Source organism: Lonchura striata, chromosome 7 (assembly GCF_050655825.1).
Source record: "Lonchura striata isolate lonStrDom1 chromosome 7, ASM5065582v1, whole genome shotgun sequence".
Taxonomy (NCBI): Eukaryota; Metazoa; Chordata; class Aves; order Passeriformes; family Estrildidae; genus Lonchura; species Lonchura striata.
This window is the reverse complement of record NC_140709.1, coordinates 13,043,595-13,063,854: the sequence shown is the minus strand read 5'-3', so window position 1 is coordinate 13,063,854 and position 20,260 is coordinate 13,043,595.

Sequence of the window (20,260 nt, the reverse complement as noted above, 5' to 3'; positions counted from 1 at the left end):
CCTGGCCATCAAAGAGAAAAATATGCAAAGACAGAAAGTATACAGGGCATGCAATCATGGTGCTCAACATGTGCCAGGGCAATGAAGAGGATCCTTTAAGACCTTCCATTTCATCTCACAGCTGGGCAGGGGAACAGCAATAGGAAGTGAAAGTGTTCAGAGCCAGCTTCCTACAAAGGCACTCTCAGTTTCCTTTGTCTCTCTAATAAATAAAGCACTGGTTTTTGGCAAACCTGGAGTGCCTGGAGTTCCTTTTTCTTAGTATAAGTTGTAGTGAGTGTCCTGTCACATGAATGAAAGTGAATGTGTAGAAATAGATGATATCAGCAGATCTGGTATCTCCAGTAATCAACAACCATGCGCTGTATTTCTACACCCTGTAGAATTATCAAAATTATCAAGAGCTAGTGATGTTTCACTGCAAAGCAGATTAGAGAGGTAGAAGGCAAGTAAAAAGCAGTAAGAACAAAACATTTGAATCTTGAAGGCACCAAAAGCAGAGCTATTTGCCAATAGTTTCCTTCCCTGGGATGCTCAGAAATAAAGGGAAGATATTTTGTGTCAAGAAGCAGGTGGCTGGAGGAAGTCCTAAGAGAGCCCTGTGATACTGTGTCATCAGCTGTGCCTATATTTCCTTGCCTTTATTTGCAATGCAACTTTATGAATTACCAGCAGATCTGGTGTTTGTGTTAATGCATGTAGCCAGCTATAAAATTTTTAAGATTGTAGAACAAAATTAATTTTGCAATAATGAAGATTTTATCTCTGGTTATAAGGAACACCAACTCAATGATTCAGTTCAGAGACATGGCATAGAAAGCAAACCCAAAAGTAACAGAAGAGATAAACATGAGAAGGCCAAACCTGTGAACACTATGAGATAAAAAATCATGAGAAAGCAAGTAAAAAAGTGCAAAGCTTAACATCTCATGCATAAAAAGCTCACTTACATTCTTTCCCATTTGCTTCAGGAGAGCTGCACAAAAAGCACTGAAGGAGTTACAAGGTACAACCTATATGCTTGTGCAAATGGGATCAAATCTTGTAGAGAATAAAAAGTGCTGAGCTAGATGAGATAAGAGCCTTTCTGCAATGGTTTCACCAGCCATTTCTCACTATTTATGTCATTATTGGTTCTTGTGATGCCTTTCACTTAGCAGAACTCTTGAGGACACAATATTTTCTCTCAGTGCAAAATACTGCTTGTTGGATGATGGTAGTGTGTCAATTAGTACAGATTATGTTTGAGAGCTGACCAAATTGCCAATGTTTCTTTCCTGAGCTAAAGATGGTCTTTCACTCTGTTCCAAAATGTACACTTGAGTCCCTGGCAACCTATGGTGTTGTTTGGAGTTGTAAGCAGATTGCTCTCAAGGTAAACAGCAACTCATTGTTCTTTATATTGTCCAGCAGGCTACATACTGGCAGCTAGAAGCATGAGAGCTGTATAGAATGCTCATAGGATGTGTTTAGCATATTAGCACAGTTGTTTAGAGCAGGTGTTTCATTAATTGTGGTATATGCAGAACTGCACACTGTGTTCAAAATGACCCTTAAATAGCCACCTCATACCAGTGAAATGAGATGTAGTGCACTGAGCTGTGAAATGAAGCAAGGAGGAAAGATGACAGGGGCTCAAGACCTATTCACCTATATTTGTTGCCAGTCTTGTCAGAGCAGCCTTTTTTATTATCTTTGTTTCCGTTTATAATCTTTTCTTATGTGGTTTTTTTTTTAATCCATATTTTGCCAAATGACCTAAGTTGTTTTTAAGCAAGCTTGTAAAATAATTTGAACCAAACTCTGGGAATCCAAAAGCTCGAAGTTTTGTGGATTGGAGAAAAGAAGCACTTTCCTTATTTCTTTGCCTTTTTAAAATGTTAGCAGTGCTACATTTGAAGCAAGTATTTCTCTACACACACCTGTCACACCTAGAAGCACTTAGATTCTGGGTAAAAAGGACTTCAGACTGCCACCTTACGTAGATGAGAGGAATTCAGGAACGTGGTGTAGCAGAGAGGATGCTGAGACAGGTACAGGCAGGGTCCATGGATGATGTCCCACATTGACTGTAACAGTGAGTTAATTTAAGGAAGAATTAAACCAGAAGGGGCTGTTGATGCACTCAGTGCCTATTGCAGCACAAGGCTGGGGGCAGGGGCTGCTGGCTGATTTGCTCTGCCAGGAGCAGGTGCTTCACCAGCTGGCCCAGAATGCCCAAAATCTCGGACCAGGCGGATGGGAGACCTTTGCAGGCAGCAACAGGGGAGAAGCTGTCCCAGGAGAGCCTCTGGGAATGGCAGGCTGCTGAACAATGAAAAGGCACCAAAAATCACAGGATAATTGCAGTTTAAATAATGTGTTAACTGATTTCAGCATACAGACTGCCTGAGAAAACTGAGTTCACAAATGAAGAAAGTATTTTCCATTTCTTGTCTTTTTCCACACAGAATACTTTAATGGGTTTCTTTATGAATTCTGTCTTCAAACAAATACTTCTTTTAAAGATAAATAAAATGGAGGGGAAAAAAAGGCTGGAACTGACTATTTATTCAGTCCCCAATTTCCCTCCATTTGTTTACTTTGTTGGCTGACAAACAAAAAAATCCATTTTTCACGCAGCTCTAGTACAATATTAATCATCATGAGTACAAACAGCAGAGTCTAAGCCTGTGTCTATTCATACTGTGTTATGCTGCTTCATGCATCTGCATACTGAATAGTCTCTACTCTGGAAGTAAGGAAAATAAGGTTGTGTGTAATTGAACGTGAGAATGAGGCTGGCAGTTTCAGGTCAGTGTGCTGCTCTTGGGATCTCAGACATTAACATTGTTATTTTGGCCTAAAGAGATAATAACTGCAATTCTCTTTTAAATTCATAAGTCATACTTTTTTTTTTTCCTCTCTTTTTTTTTTTTTTTTTTTTTTTTTTTTTTTTTCTCACAGGCTTCTCACAGGCTCTTTCAGAACTTCCTGTGGCTGAGGGCTCACTGCAAGGTAAAGGAACAGATAGAGGTTGGAACAAGGCAACACACTTTGATGGGCAGGCACAGACAAGTTCTGCTGTTCAAAGGGTTCCTGAAAGTGTGCAAAGCAAGGAGAAAGGTATATAGTGCCACCTCCCTGCTAGGTTTCATCTGAATATTAGGAAGGCTTTTCTCCACAGTGCTGAAGAAGTCCACCTTCATGAAAAAAAAAAAAAAAAAAAAAAAAAAAGGATTTTTGAGCTGTAAGATCTGATTTTCAAAAAAACACAGGCCTCTCTATTCTTAAGCACTTAATTTTAAGCTAACAAGATGAAAGCATTCAAGTTTCCTCCTGTCATGTTTACAAATATTCAGATTTAGTAACTTTAATTACTAATTGCCTCTAGTTTGTTGCTTCTTCCCAGAAATCCCAGGACAGGTAAAGGTGAGTGAAGAAATATCTGTAGCCAAAGAAATGGCCCAACTCACCACCCCATTTCTGCTGGCCATCTCATAATTTGGAACAATTTTCATTACTGAAAGCAAAATCTAAGGGCCATACTGTAAAGACCAAAATATTAGGACCTGAGTCGCTTTCACCTGCAGGAAACTTTCTTCCAAGGTATATCTTCAGCAATGCAAGAAGAGTGGAATCTTTCATAGAGGTGTTTTCTCAGATCCTCTAGTGTTCAGACCATTAAAATACGGAATATTAGGAGAAAGAGAAGGGCTTCTTAAGGCATGATTTATCCAGTGCTTTGGAAAGATATGTGTTTCTGTTCATTGGCAGGGATAAATTGATGAATATGTAGAAGTCTATTGGAATCATGGATGATATTCATAAAAAAAATAAGGGTGACATAAAAGAAAGGGCTGTATAGAAAGTTGTCACCTGTTCTGTAGTAACTGCCAGTGTTTGCACTTCTTACAAGTAGCTAATCCAGAGAAAATTGGTCCTCAATTAAAGGAGCTTAAGCTAAGTCTTGCCTAGATCATATGTCTGAATAAAACCTACTTGCAAGGCATCAATGAAATTCTGCATCTTTCTGGGTGAATGCATACTTTTTGTCCAGTATAAATGAGATTAAGTAAATGGCAAATTTATGACAAATTTTCTCAAGATAAACTCTTCAGAAATATTCACAGTGTTATGATAAGATACAGTCAAAATCAAGTCAAGTAGGTTAAGAGTTAAAGAAAAGGGAAGTTCTATGTATCACAGTTGAAAGCCTACCTTTAAACTGCAGGGAAAATGAAGTAATAATAAACCAGGTATTTTGCTGCATTAAGAAAAAATAAATTAACTGAGTCTACTGTAAAGGACAAAACACAATTACTGTAGAAGCTGAAGCAAAACACTGGAATAACCAACTTTTCTCAAAAATTAGTCTCTTTTAGAGACTGAAACAATAGTGTTTTCATTTTAAAGGGCAAAATAAAGGTGTTAATTAGTAATGTAATGCCTCAGAGTTGCATTAGTGTAGCTGTTTATAATTATGGTATGTCTGATATGTAGCTATTATGTGAAGACTAATGATAAGAATCGTTTAATTCTAAGAGCAGTGGCTGTTGCAAAAGCTTTCTGCAACCCAGATGTTAAACATTTCTGCTTATGCTATTTCTTTCTCTTCTACCAATCCAGAGGATCCGAGGCTGTGCTTTGGGCAATGGAATATGCAAATAGTCCACCAACTGACAAGGAGTCTCAAGAGACATAGTGCTAACATCGTGATTTGTTGATACAGTAAATTCAGTTTTCAATCTCCTAAGGTAACTGCAAAAATATGTGAACTGATATCTATCACACTGACTGTTGAAGTTTGTTTAAAAGTACTCATATGGGGTGAACCTGGTGCATCAGACATCACACTCCATCAGATTCTACCTGCCTGCATCACTCTGGCTTTGATTGCTAGAGCAGGAGCATAAGCCCAAAGGGAAGTACTCTGGCTAAGGATCCAGTTTCACATTACAGCAAACTCACAGTACCAAGAGGCTGTTAAAAAAAATAGTTCTGCTCCTCCATCTCCTGTCAGCAGCTCACTCCCACTGCCAGGTGTGACATCAGTGTAGGATCACTATTTCCACCATGAAGAAGGATGGAAAAGGGGGTGCACAGGACAGGAGGGCATAGCAGTAAAGCATATTCTGTCAAAACCTGAAGCAGCATCAGTGAAAAGTGATGTGTAACCACACCCTCAAGTCAGCAGAAGGGAAACATCAAATGTATGTTTGAGTCACAGTTAAAATATTGTGCTAGTGCATCCAGGACATTCAGAACATGCAGAAAAGGGAAGGCACCTCAGTGAATCACAATTCCTCCAGTGCCTCCTTGCTTACTGATAGCGAGGAGTAATTGTCAGTGTCTTGTGCAGAAAGTAATTACTGCCACAGCTCTGCTTTCTTCATTTCACTGGTGACAATGACATTCCAGACAAACTTCTGCTGGAGAAAGAGTAAGAGAGCACCACTGTGCAACTCAGAACCTGCTTAAGCACCCACCTAAGCTGCTTTGAGAGAATTTATTAAAAATGTAAAATTTTTACCTCCCTAGTCTATGTCTTAAAGCACAGCCAGATGTTTTTATTTCTGTCACAATTACAATAACTCCTCTTTACCACCAAATTGCTCATGCCTCTTAAATTCCTTCTCTTGGAGAAATTTATTAATTTCTGAAGTCATGCCATTTATTCACAAATATCATCACTGTCTCTTGAACAGAGCTGCCAAGAGACCAAAGTAAATAAATAAACCAGACTTCCTCCAGGTTTCCCCCCTCACTTGTTTTTTCCTACCTCTCTTGACATTTATAAAATATTATATAAATTTCTACCAGGAAAAACATAAAATATTTTTACAAATTACAAAAACATCATTGCAGTTGCAATAAAGCAATAAGCTTGTAAATCTTCTCTGTTATTTTTGCTGTTCATTAAATTTAGTGGAGTGATAGGTACCACTTCAGAAAATACAGTATTTTTGTGAAAAGATGCAACACATACTGTTTCCAAGCCTATTTCTTATGGCAAGTCAGTCAGTTGGCACACTAAATCTTAAGTGCGGATGGATGAGAATTGTTGGGAATATAATATTTGTCACGGAGGTGCTGGGTCACAGAGTCTTTTATTTTTTCAACAAGGGCACTTGTTAGACAGTATCAGATGCAGTCCCTGAACCAGTGATTATTTTGGCCAGCAGGCAAGATCTGTGCTCCTTTATGCACTTTGTGAAGATCCAAGCATCCACTTAAAGTTTACTAGCTGCCAACAGATCTTAGTGCCTGCTACTGTTGATATGGCATCATCATTCTGCCTCTATCCTTGGCACTGGATATTATTCACTGCTGCTCACTACCAACAAAAGTTGTTTCTGCAAGGAAGGTTTCCATGCAGCAAATTCCAGTGAACCAATGACTTTGATATTCTTAGTGAGCACTTGGCTGCTTTAGACAGAGTGTATTTGACTTGTCATTGGAAAATGGACCATCCTACATTACAAAGAGAAATAATAAAAAATGAACTGTGATAAAGCAAGAAAAGAATCAAGAATATTTGTGCTTCTGTGCAGGTATGCACACAAAGAATTAGACATTAGTGCTGAGAACATGCCACCCATGCAAATTGCCTGTTTGACTCCTGTCAAGGACTAAGGAGTTAAACTGGAGAGCTGAGCAATTTATGTCTTTAAGATTTTGAATGAAAGGGCAGAATTTGACTTCAAGACATGGGAATGTAGCTCATTTAATTCTTACAAAGGTAGTAGAAGTTGGCAGAGTAAGATGCTGTACTAGACCTTGGTCTGAAACCCATGTCTGAAAGCTTGTGGTTGCACAGTGAGAATATGGATTAGGCTTTGCTTTATTTGGCCACCTGATCAAAAGTCAGTTCCAAAGGCTAAGTCAGAAGCCTGTGCAAAGCACAGGACTATTTCAAGCACAGATTTGAGGTAGAACTGACTATCCTTTTATGGGGTCCTACGAGCTACTTTGCAGGCCATGCAGTATATGTTTGCATCTGCTTGCAAAAGGCACTATAAGTCACCACTATAATCAGGGAGCACTGTGTTCCACTGGTGTGCATGGAAATTCTGGAGCATTTTCTTCATCATGAACTATTTGTCCAAGGGCAACCTCTATAGGAGGAATGTGAGCTTTTTCTACTCTGTCTAGGCAGGAGGTATGTAAAACCTCTATAAATCAGCAAGGGTCTTTGTGAAACTACAGAAACAAGCAGGAGCTTTAGTTACCTATGTTGCAATGCCTGGGCATGTTCTCTATCTTCAGTTTCTCTTATTTTCTTGGTTTCACAGACATCTCCAATATTTGTTCCTGGTTCTCATATTAATACATCAATTTTATTTTTTCATTTGGTATCCCAGTGACTCTTAAAGCAAATACAAGTAATAAAGCTTAATTAAAAGAACAAAAATGCATCATTAAAAAGAGGGATAGTGTATGCTAAGGTTTCAAGTGTTCTAAAGCAGGTACAATTTTAAAGTAATTACATTTTTAAAACCCCACAAGAAATCCTTTTTCCACTCTCCCAAATTAATATTCTGTAAAATTGCCTCCTTAGTGAATTTTCAAAGTCACCAAATGCATTGCTCTATAAGGGAACATGCTTTCAATCTCTGTCTGAAGAAGAGTGCACTGAGAGGGTATCATTCAAATAAATAAGATGAGCCAAATACTGAGATTAGTAAAGTGGCATTGTTAATTGTCAAGATGATGCTGAATAGACAGAGGCACTTAATTTTTGTGTTTGTACTCCATTGCATCATTGTCTCTTTGTGTTGTTTTTAATTTGTTTTCTACTGTAACTCATGAAACTTACATTGCTGCCATTAAGGTGAATTTTTTGAAGCTGCATCTGCTCATTGGTTTGCCGATTCCCTCTCTTGAAATTAGATTGATGTAGTGTTATATATTCATTCCAATCTAATGACTTTTCTGGAGCCCCAGAGTAAAGAAAATGGGTTTCATTAATTTCCCTAATAGCATCACTGAAAGACATGTAATGTGCAAAGTTAAAACTTCTTTTGTTTTTAATCTCTTAATGATCTCTTTTCCCTTTGTTCAGACTATCCTTAGTTTTACAGAAATAGAGAGGAATGAAAATGTCTCTTGGTGGATTTGTCAGGGAAGCGAGACTTCAACCATTTTGGTGGAAATGTTTCATGGCATTTTTATGTTCTCTACTGATGTTTATTTCGCTATTCAGTCCATTTATTGCTCCATAAATTGCAATGTGTATGGTTTCTTCTATTTTTTTCACATCTCAAGGAAAATGAAGACCAAGTTGCTCAGCTGCATCCTATTTAGCATCCTGAATTTGTGACTTGTCTCTGAATAAAAGTCTAGAAGTACTCATACAATAACAGGAATCATTCTCATTGTAGGGAATACAAGATCTTTGTATGCTTTTTTCATCTGACCTAACTTCACAGTTGGTGAACCCAATTATTTGATACAGAAAGTTTTTACTAAATGTTCTCTTTCTGAAAAGGAATTCCATTATTGCAGTTATGCTCTGACTTCGGCAGCATAAAAAGGGATAAATACCTATAGAAAAGACTGTCTGAAGCTAGAATCTGAACCAACAGCAGAAATTAGGTGTTTTTGTGGCTTAATTGTGGGATGAGGAATGAAAAATCTTTGGTTTGAGGTGCCCCAAAACTTAATTCATCACAGAAGTTCATTCAGTTTAAAGGTGAAATTAAAAATTAATTACAGACTTCGTCAGTGTCAGGACAAATAGTCTATGATAATTTCATGTGCCTTTTTTTGTACAGACTTTGATTCACATTTTGGACAATGAATGAAAACCAGGTGATAAATCACTGACCAGTGTTGTAAATGTTCCCTGTGCTTATTTGCATCACCTCTGGGTTTTTATTCAATAAAAAGAGGAATCTTCCATCATCTCTTGCAATGTAACTGTAAAGGTTTATTGGGTCCCACGTTATGTATATAATCTCATGGTTTAGCTACATCATGCTGTGGAATGAGATACAAGTTTGTCCAGACTGTCTCAAATCAACATATTTGTAATCACTGAAAAACTGCCTTTACTTAAATACTAAACATGCAGACTCTGCTGTGGGCTTGTACTGATGTAGTTTGAATATGAATTAATATTTATTGACTCAGGAGTGTTATGGTGCCACACAGAGCCTAGCAAGGATTCAAGGCAAATGCAAGTTGTTGGGATGTTGCCAGCACTGAAGAGACTGATAATCCTGAGCACTATGCACAAAGGAGTGCAGTTTTCTCTCTGGTATACTCTGAGGACAATAGACATGAAAATGCCCTTTTGCCTCTTTTTTTAAACCTGGACAATAAAATGAAGCTCAGTTAGGAGATGTAATGGGCATTTCATGTAGTCAGTTCTGCTCCCAGTACTTGGTGAGCCACTGTGCCTGACCGTCATCAGCCTGTGCTAAAGTCACAAATGGAGTTCAAGCTTTGTCATTAAGCACTGCTGTTGGGAGACAGTCACCCACCTAATAAATATATCAGCAAAAAGTCATTAGAGGATGAACAATGAGACATCAATGTTCTGCATTACATATCAGATTTTCAGGTGGGAAGAGGGAAAAGTGAGTAGTAATTCACCTCTTAACAAACATTCCTGAGTCTTGGTTTTGACTTATTTTTTCCAAAACTATCTGAAAAGTTTCTCACTCATTAATTGAGCATGCTTCAACGCATTTGTTCAACTTATCTAATTTCCTAAAAAAGAGTTTTTGCATGATATTCTACTAATTTGCAAGTTCCAGTTTGTTTTTTTTTTTTTTTTATGCCACTTAGACAATACTTTTCAGTGAAAATTCACTGCTTTGCAGGAGTTGTAAGCACCACTGACCTACTTTTCCTGTTATTTACTAGGCAAATAATGTACTACAGAAGCTTCCTTGACATGCTGCCTGGTCAACTCCTGCATGTTCCAAATTTGATGGAAGAGTCAGCTCATTAGTGCACTGTCTGTGTTTGTGTAGGAAAAATATCCTATTTTAGCATGATGTGTCTGGCATTTATTTTCAAATACAACAAGAAAAACTAATCTTGAACTTTCTCTGCTCACCAACTATAGTGGAAAACTGTAATTATACTATCATGAATCTATCTCTAGTCTGCATTTTGTTAGAAGTCCCTCAAGTCTACATTACAGACTAATTAATATTTCAGTTAGGACCTAAAGGAACTGAAGTTTGGGAAAAATTCTCAACATAAAGACAAGCAGAAATTAAATGCTGAATAGTTTGGTTTAGGCATATGAATTACCATGGAAACTTGACTGCAGCTGGTAAATCTCACTGGATGAGGTCATGCATTCCTTCAGTTTACTTGGTAATGTCATATTGTGATTTGTGATTATTCAGATGATATTTGTCTTCAGCTAATGCTTTGAAGTTCTCCATGTATTTCTCTGTAGCAGCTTTGACCAATTTCCTTACAGCCATGGGACTTAATGTGTTCAAACACTTTATAGATATTTATTCCTTTGTCTATAGGAGTAAATGTCCTAACATCCACTTTGAGGAAAACTCCAAAAGTAGGAGTCATTCCCAAGAACAAAGATATATTCAATGGGATATGAAGAAACTGGTCTTTGAGAAACAATTTTGGGCCAGGGCCAGAATGTCCCTGACCTTATGAAAGTGAAAAGTGTAATTTATTTGTGGCTATTGTATCTTTACACAAATATCAGGCCAAAAATACAACATGCCCAATATTTTTCATGATAAATTCAAATGAGTCCTGTCTTGTGTATGTCTAGGTTTTATGTATCTGTCCTTATTCATGTTTCTGTAAATCTTTTGCTCTATTTAACCATGAAGCAGATGCACAGATTTTACTGCTTTTCATTGCTCTGAGCCTTTACAGATCATATCTTCTGCATCTTGCCATTGTTGGGGTTGTAAGGACACTTCAAACTGGCATAATTACTCGAAGTTCTTCACCAAAGTACTTCACCAAAGACCACGCCTTCTAAAAAAAATTTAAAAGAGCAACAGTAAAACCAGATTTTGTTTTCTTCTAGGTTTTTTTGGGGTTTTTGCATTTTGGTTTTTTTAACTGAAAGCACACTTGAAAATGTGTAATAGCATATTTTTACAATTCTATATCATCTCAGATAATGATACCTTTCAGAGATGGAATAAAATTCAACAATTTCAATTTCTATGCTTTAGCTTTATTTACCATATGTAAGTTAATGTACATATATCACATTAGGATGTACCATATTCTGATGTTTTGGGTACTGAAATAAATAATCACTAGGGTGATTATGATGCCTTTAATTTCTCGCAGCACAAGAGGTCTCAGAACAGCAACATTCAGTCCGTAGTTTGAGTATGGATTTGGATCAGTCTTGCAGATGAGCTATTTGCTCTTGGACATCCAGTTTGTGTCTTCTGTCTTCAAAACCAGATGGAAGAACTCTCTTCACTCCGTACTGAACACTTCTCTGACCCATCAATATTTTGGATCTACCTCATTAGAACTAGAAGCGATTAGGATTACTGAGAGGAACAGCGCAGCGCTGTCTTCATACAAACCATTTTTTAACTAGAATATTTAAAGTTATTCTGAAAGCACAACATCAAAGATAAGGATGTACAAAAAGTACAGTATAGCTGTACTTTTGTCTTCCCTTTGATCTTTCCAAATAAGCTGATATCAGAAGGTGCCTTCATCTTTATTCCTTGCCTATTGGAGGGTGGAATCTTATGAGGGCAACTTTGGCCCTAGAGCAGAGTGGTACTTTACTCTGCATTTCTGACTTTTTGGTCTTTTTCCTGTTTCTTTTCCTTTTCCTTTTCTTTTCCTTCTGTCAGGAATACCAGTCTTAAAATGAAAGCATTTTAAGAATTGTAATAAAGCATTAAAGGTCATTATTTAAAATTACAAGAAGACACCAATAAGATTCAATTTCACAGGAATGTATTCTTTATTGGAAGCTAATATTGATAACTTTCCTCTTAAGTTGCAAAGTAAGAAATAAGGCTCATTTGTTTGTCTCTCTCAGCTACTGGTGAAAGCCAAGGAATACACAGGATTTCCACTATAAGTATATAGGGCTACAGTTCAACTGGCTTCAATTGAGGCTACAGTTATCAAAGTATAAGTACTTTACTTGGGAGGTTTCATTTTTTGCTGTTGTCAAAAGGCAACTGCCAGCAAAGGGCAACACCTTTAAAATCAGTCATATCTGTATTTTCAGTACTGGGCCCATCTCTGCTGAAACAGAGAATGGAAAAATTGCCATGGACATCAGCTCACTGCTAATCTTTGTCACTGATCGCATTGTCTGATAGTGCTACAAAAATACTGATATAAGCAGTAGGTTTAATATCTCTAAAAAGGACTCTTTGCAGATATGTGTCAGTTTTATCAATTCTAATTTAGATAGTAGCTAAACCACCTCTGCTTGATTTGTGTAGACACAGAAGAAATCAGTTAGTAGGTAGTTTACTCTTATCCCATGTCTCAGCTGCATTGGCTGAATCAAATAACAATAACCTTATAAGCAAGAAGAGATTTAGTTTCTGTTATGAACCCAGATTCATATGCACTACATTTTAATATCAGGCCTACAATCTTTGAATCCACAAGGAGATTAGTAAAATTAATAAAATTCATTGGATTATAAAAGGAGATAGAAAAGTTAAATGATCTGAAATACATTTTATATAAGTTTTTATTTTCCAATAAGCCTTCAGAAAACAAGGCTGTCTGTTAGAGGAAGGAATATATTGCTGCAGTGCAGGAGATTTCAATAACCTCAGCCATTCACAAAAGATTATTGGGATATTTATGACTGAGGGAAAACATTACCCCATCAAAATAAACTGAGATATGTTTTCCATGTTAGTCCAAGCAACTGCTTGAAGGCGCAGAAAACTTAGTTGGGAAGTGCTTTAGGCAATATCTCTCAGTGTAGTGCAACTATCCAAAATGTTTGGAGTTGGACCTGGTACAAATAATTGTGTATACCATCTCTGCTTCCCATGCTGCATTTCTGCTCCTCTTCAAAAATTTCATCAGAACTTTGGCCTTTGGCACCCCCATCCTTTATGTATAAAAGACAGAACTCAAAGTTCACCTCAAACCTACATGAATCAGTTTTTTAGCATTGTTTGATTTTAGTTCAGAGTGGGATATATGCATTTCAACCTTTGTGCAATAGCTCTTCTGATGATTTTTCCATTACTCTTTGTCTGTGTAATGTAATATAATTGTTGCTCTTCAGAGCAGTCAGTGTTTCATCTCCCAGTCATTAATGTTTCTAGTATATGTGCCCTGACCACAAGCTAGAAGCCATTTCCCTCTTTTTTATTCCAATGCTTCTGGGATTTTAACCTGGACTCTGATGTGAATCCATGGCAGCACCCCAAGAGCAGCTTTGATTCATGGTGTTTAATTGCTGCAGGAAGGACAGAAGTTGAGCCAGTTCCCCTTGGCAAGGTTGGAACATCCCATCACAAAACACCTGGACTTTCAGGGACTCTGGAAAGCTCTGTGATCCAATCAATGGGGGCAAGAAGAGTTGAACATCCAAAGAACCTACTTTCCACCCGAGACCCTAAGAGGCATTCCTTGTAAAAAAAAAAAAAAGAACCAAAACAAAAATAAATAAACAAACAAAAAGCCAAAAAAAACCAAAAAAAACCCAAAAAAACCAACTGCTCTAGCATTGAAACTGGCTGCACCATCCCTGGAGGAATTTGAAAGATTTGTGTCACACTTAGGGACATGGTTTAGTGGTAGACTTGACAGTGATGATTAACAGTTGGGCACAATCATCTTAAAGGTCTTTTTCAGCCTAAACTATTATATGATTCTACGACTTTGTCATATGCATAAGCTGCAGTCTCAGAAAGAAGTTTGTATTTTTGGCTGAAATTTTATTTTTAAGAGTTAACTGTGCAAGAAAAGCTAGGGTGGTTTAACAGCCAATTCATCTCTTGTAGTTTCTTGGATGAGTTTACAGAGGTCAACCAGCTAAATAAGTTGAAGAGAAATTTAAACTCAGCCAAATGCACTTAATGGTAGATTTTGCACTGCTTTAACATGATTCATCCATGTTTGACTCTCTTGTATAACACTTGTGCATAGATGAGGTTCACTCTACAAAGACATGATATTAGAAAGGTGGATGGCACCCCCTCTGATTAGTGAGGTCTCAATCAATACACAGGATATGCTTTAAGATTTTGTTTGTTTTGCTAGGAATACCCAAAGAATTTTACCAGAGTAGAAGAGAAAAGAGGGAAAGTCTCAAATTTTAACATTTGAAAAGCAGCCAGTCTGTATGTTTAGCTAACTGTTAACAAAGCTTAACCTGCTCTGTTAAATGTCAGTGCAAAGCATCTCAGTGGGTTTTGGCAGCACAAAGGTGTGCTGCTGAGACAATATATACATTCCACTGTGAAACGGTCAATGCAAATTAAAAATCTGAACCTACTTCCATAGAAATTAATGGAATTTTAGTCACTGACTTCAAAGAGAACAGGGTCAGAAATACAATTTTTTGCTATGTTTCCTCTACTTTCATTAGTGGCAGAGAGTGTAGGAGGGGTGCAGAGAGAAGACATTTTATTTATTTAGATCTTAAAAACTTTGCTTTTCCACAAATGCTCTCCTTCAAATTTTTAAAATTTTATTTATGCCTGAAACATATCTCAAAACGAGCAGCACATGTAGGGTATATAAGAGTTATCTTTTTAGGTGGACGCTGAATTAGCCTGCCTCAAATAATTCTTTATTCCTCTGCTGTTTTTTAAAGATTTTTTTAAATCAGTGACTGATAGAAGAGTAGAACAGGACATCAAACGCCCAGTCTGTTTATTTAAGCATCAGGTGGTCACTTTTTACAGAGAATTGATGGACACCTTGTCTCTGTCTTTATTCAGCTATTAGACTAAGGGACAATGCTAAAAAAAGGAAACCTTGAGAAAAAGAGAATGTTTTATTTTTCTTATATATGTTAACTTACATCAAGACTAAATAGAAAGAAAAAAAAATGAAGAGGAAAAAGAAAAAAAAAAAAAGATGACATCAATGTTTTGGTTAGATTAGCATCAGTAGTTCATAATTATTTTAACTTCTTGTTCCAGTCACTTGTACTGAGAAATGCAGGCATTTGTAGACTACAGGGCCACCTCAGGTCACCAGTGTGGTTTTAACTTTTACAACACAGCCAAAAAAATGTCTATAAGCTTGTATCGTAGGCTTGCAGAATGACACTTGACAATTCATTGTTATGTGGTGCTGTTTTAGAGAGCATGTGTTTTCCTGGCTTAATCACTTGACTTTGTCTCAGCTATTAGACTTAACAAAGGAGTGTAACAGTGAACCAAATCCAAGTATGTGCCTCCTCTGGCACTTACCTGTTTAAAAAGCACTTCTCCATTCCATTCTTGAACAATCAAAACCCCTTTTTGGGCAAATATATGCTCAACATCTTGTCCTTTTTTTGTCTCAGTAAGATTTTTCTCACAGAAGAGCCATCACAATTCTACCATCTTACAAGACCTAGTCAAAAATGTCACAGTTACAAAGATGAAAATACAACCTTATCAGAAAAATGAGGGCTTGTATTTTTACTAAGAGTAGTTTTTTCAGCAGAGATTCAGTTAGAAACAAATGATGTTGCCTATTTAGAAAAAAATATTCTACATCTTACTTCATCTTTCTACTTATCAGACTTTTCTTTCTCTTCACCTTTGAGAATTTTATAAGGCTAAATGTTGGAACTGTCTGGAGCACAGACAATTGGATATCACCCTTAGGTCTGGCATAATCTAACATAAAGGACTATCCAGAGAAAATGTCAGCTTAGCATTTTCAATGAGGAAATTATTCATTAAATACTAACACAGTACCAGTTTTAGGGAAAGAAATTACATGCAAACTGTTACTAAAACCAGCACTTTTCAACAGGTTCAAAAATATCCTGTAAAGTGTGACGCACTTGGATGCTTGCTGGAATAGCATCTCGTGTTTCATGATGCACTGGAAAACACAGCCACCTGGCTTTGGAGCTCTTTATGGAAGAAAGCATTGATGCTTTTGATGAAAATTCTCCCTTCTGGGACTTCAACCTGTGGTGTATGATTAAAAATAATTCACCTAAGAGTTCCACACAGATAAAGGAAAAGCTTGGAAGGAAATGTTAACTGCCTTTGGCACAGACCTAGGCTGTCTTCCCCCAAACGCAGACTTTTAATGACAAGTGTTCTACTTCATCAAACACATTTCCTTTTTCCCAGCAAAAGAACTTCTGTCATTCCCTTGGGCTAATGCAAACTGAAGGCATTTGCCCTTCATGCTGCTCTCATGAGGTCTAGAGACCTACAGCAGTGCCTAAACGCTAGTTAAATCTGTTCAGAGAACTTGTCTCAACAAAACAGATTTCTGCTGAAATACACTTTCAAAGCCAAAAAGTTTCATGGAGAGAGGAGTTCTAATGGAACTATTGAAGGGACAAAACGAAAACTCACCTAAATTTAAAATCTGTCCACCCACTTCCAAATGAAAATGGAGTTTTTAACCTGACATCTGTTGGGGAATACACTGAAGGGTGGGCAGAGAGCAGCAAAAAACAATTTAGAAGCATCAAAGTTGTAATGAAATTAAACTTTTTTTTCTCTGTCCATTCCAATTCTTCCTGTAGCATTGATTTCATCTTGGCCTTGCTTTTTCTGGGCCTATTTATGTGGGCCCGGAGTTAACAATTTTGACCTCTAATGTATTTAAGACATAACAAGAGTCTGGCTACAGTCCTGGCAGGTTCTTCTGAATCCCTCTTTCAAATTTCAGGGTGATATTGGTAGACTAGCACTCTAAATCTTTTTGCATTTACAGTCACAATAAAAGAAATACTTAACGTTTTAGGGTTGTTTCCTGAGTAGACTGCAGAGCTATAGAACTCTGCACATTACAAGGTGTAATCAAGTGCTGTAGAATAATAACTATGGGGGGAAGCTGTCTTTTTTTCCCCAAAAACTACTTTATGAATGAGGTTTTTTTTCAGATTATTTTCCAGATGAAGACCAAGGAAAAAATATAAATAATAAGGGTAACAGAGACTGTTTGGAGAGAGTTGCACATCATAGTTAAAAAATAAGCAAAAAATGAAAAAAAAGAAAACTTCTGAAAATAATCTTTTTACTTGTCCTCAAAAAATTCTGTTTATCTTTGTCATCCTAAGTTTGCAAATACAATTAAGACTAACCAGCGTCTTAAAGAATGGAAAATCATTACTGGACTAGGAAATTCAGTGGCCAAACAGGTGAGTGACTGAATCTGTTACATCTACACAAACCACCGGCCTCTACACCCCTGCTCAGTCCCGGTGTTTGAATCTTCTTAAGTAGGAGAAAACAAATCTATCACTATGTTGGTTTTCCTCTTCTTTATTAAAGCTTGAGTAATTTTTTTCATCACTGAACAGATTATTTCCTGCCTTGACAACTATTCAAGTTTAGATGATGTCCTCTGAAAAATCAGTTTTGCATCCTCAAGTTCATAAAGTCCTGAATCTCTCTGTGATATTTTCCCTTTCCACTTTCAGAGACCACAGCCGAGTGCCCCATAGCATAGCATGGCATGGGTAATATTCTTATCAGTTAACATACCTGCCAATCAAATCCTTGTTTCATTACTTTGGTTTTGTCCTTTTGGCAGGAGACATTCATCTTCCTTACAATCAAATTTTGTGGTACCAAAGGTTATGTTTTCTTTTCTGGGTCTTCATGGTCCTCCTTATGCAAAAGTCCCTATGGCACGAGGCCCCTGGAGTAAGTGGCAAATACCACACAAACTTAGAATGGTGCTTTTGGGGACACATCTGCTTCACTGCTCACTGATGCTTAAAATCAAAGAATTGCACAGGATGATGGATCTCCTCTATTGCTTTTCAATCTTATTCTGTATCACATTTCACAGTTGCAGATAGTGTCCTGCAGATTGTTTCCTGGAAAGGAAAATCCCCTCATTTCTCTCAATATTGAAAAGCTTTTCTTCAGTGTGTGAATAGACCAATACACAGAGAAGTTGATCCTTTAGGTTTTGGAAGCACTATGTTATTTAGTGCAATCAGGTGCATCCTGAGGATAGTGTGAAATACTCATTTCCAAATTGCAGAGGCCAGTAATACCTAGAGATCACTGTTTTTTTTCAAAAACAGAGAAATGCCCATCTCATCTCCTCTGGTTACTTTAGACATTTTGTTTCCTCTTCCTCAAAAAAGCAATATTCAGCTTTTATCCTTACTTTATACAGGCTGACAAGCTTCTGTTACCTGAGTCCTGAAGCATGACTGGAATATTTTTCTTTAATAAACTTGTTGTATAGCACCAGTTCCTGGATTTGTACAGACCACTGGAAGCTTTGCAAGAGATGGGTTTCTGGGAAATGAACCTCATTTCTCTGACCCAAACCAAAGACTAGTTCCCAGCCACAGCTACTGCTGTTGCTGCACCACCACAAGTGATGACAAGACAGCTACTCAGCACTCCTCAGTGTTATTTCCTTCCCACACAACCCAGTAGAAAAGCCACATGTTGAGGGCAGCTGCTGGTTTCTGCTTTCTTACTCTTCATCACGATATCATAATGAGAATATCTGGTCACTGGAAAACTGGAGGAAATTACCCATTTCATATGGTAGTACTGTTTCTGTAATAATTCCAAGTCAGGACCAGCTTAGACTGAGACCAGAGATGCAAATATAAAAAACATTCAAAACCTTGTTATTCATCCTTGAAGACACCAGTCCTTCACGAGTATGGGCAATGGCAATCTGTGAATCTCATGGAGTGTTTCCATTCTTCTGCTGAAAGCTGCTCCCTTTCATATGTGTTATTCTAGCCTACCCTTCATTCTCTTTAGCTGATTTCTTGACTGCCTGAAGACTGGCAGGGGAAGCTCAGTGTACAACATCACTACAAGGTGTGTTTGGCAGCCAGGCTGCTGCACACACTGAAAAATCTGTTTCCCATGTCACTGTCCAAATTTGCATGTTTTCTACCTGTCATCTTTCTCAGGGTGCCCCTGAAGTAGTCCTTCTGAGCCTTCAGGGTCTGGATCATGGATAGACCCTTTATGATACAGCAAAGGTTTTATATTTACTGCACAAAATGGAAACTCATTAACCAAGGAATAGGCTCATCACAGTCAATAATAAATACCTGTGACAAAGAAAAATGATGTCTATATCATACAAATAATGCAAATACAAAGATAATGGGAAAACTGCTTTTCCTCTTCTACCATCTGATGGATTTCTTCTCTGCAGTATATATTACTCATTATGATATCAATTTCAATTCTTACAGCCTCAAGACCCCTTGAGGGGGAAGGGATATACAGAAAAATATGCTGAGTGTTCAGCCAAAAAATTCCTATACCATGGTCCAGTCAAATGGACTGGAAAGGAATATGATTACTGTGCCAGTGACCTTAGGCTATTCACTGCTGTCTTTTTTTTAAAGGTTTGCCTACCCAATAAATGAGTAGAAATATCCTTATTTAACTGTGTTTTCCTGATGCACATCACTGAATAGGAATTGTTCCTCACAATTAAATGAGCACATTGCACCAGAGAAAGACCACTGCCAGTTCCCACAGAATTTTCGTCTCCATAGCAGAAAAGAAGAGGTATCATAAAATGATGTCATCTCCACAACAGAAGTAAAAGTACTGGAATTTTTAAACTTCAAAAAGAACATTACAATTAAAGTATATGTATTCAGTACAGGGCAATTTCCATCTGATCACAAAGAAATAATCAAACTGGTCTTAACTTTTAATTTTCTTTCCCTTGCTCTTTTCTTGGTTCAATCCCAAAGGGCTATAGCACTTGAGAACCAGGAGCATTTGCACATTCTGAAATAAAACCTCTATTTCTCAGTGAAAATTATTTGAGACTAGAGGTCTAGAGTCCTTTTGCTGTTGACTGCCTGTAAGGAGAGCAGCATAAACATTCATGATAGGCTTTTTTTTTATTTTCTCATTCAAATTGCAATCTCTCTTCACATGAAGTTACATAGGGAAAAGCACACAGCACTTTGAGAAAGACACATTTGGGAAGATGGTTTAACAAAACAGGTCTAAATATGTCAAAATTTAAACTTCTGGGACAACTGATATTCCAGTTGATTAAAACAAGAATTAAAAATCTATCACAATATTTACTTTGTCCACCTCAAAATTATTTATATGTTTTAGTTCTTGTCTTCCTTCTCTCTGTTATAATTTTGAATTCAAGCAGATTTTAAAACAAT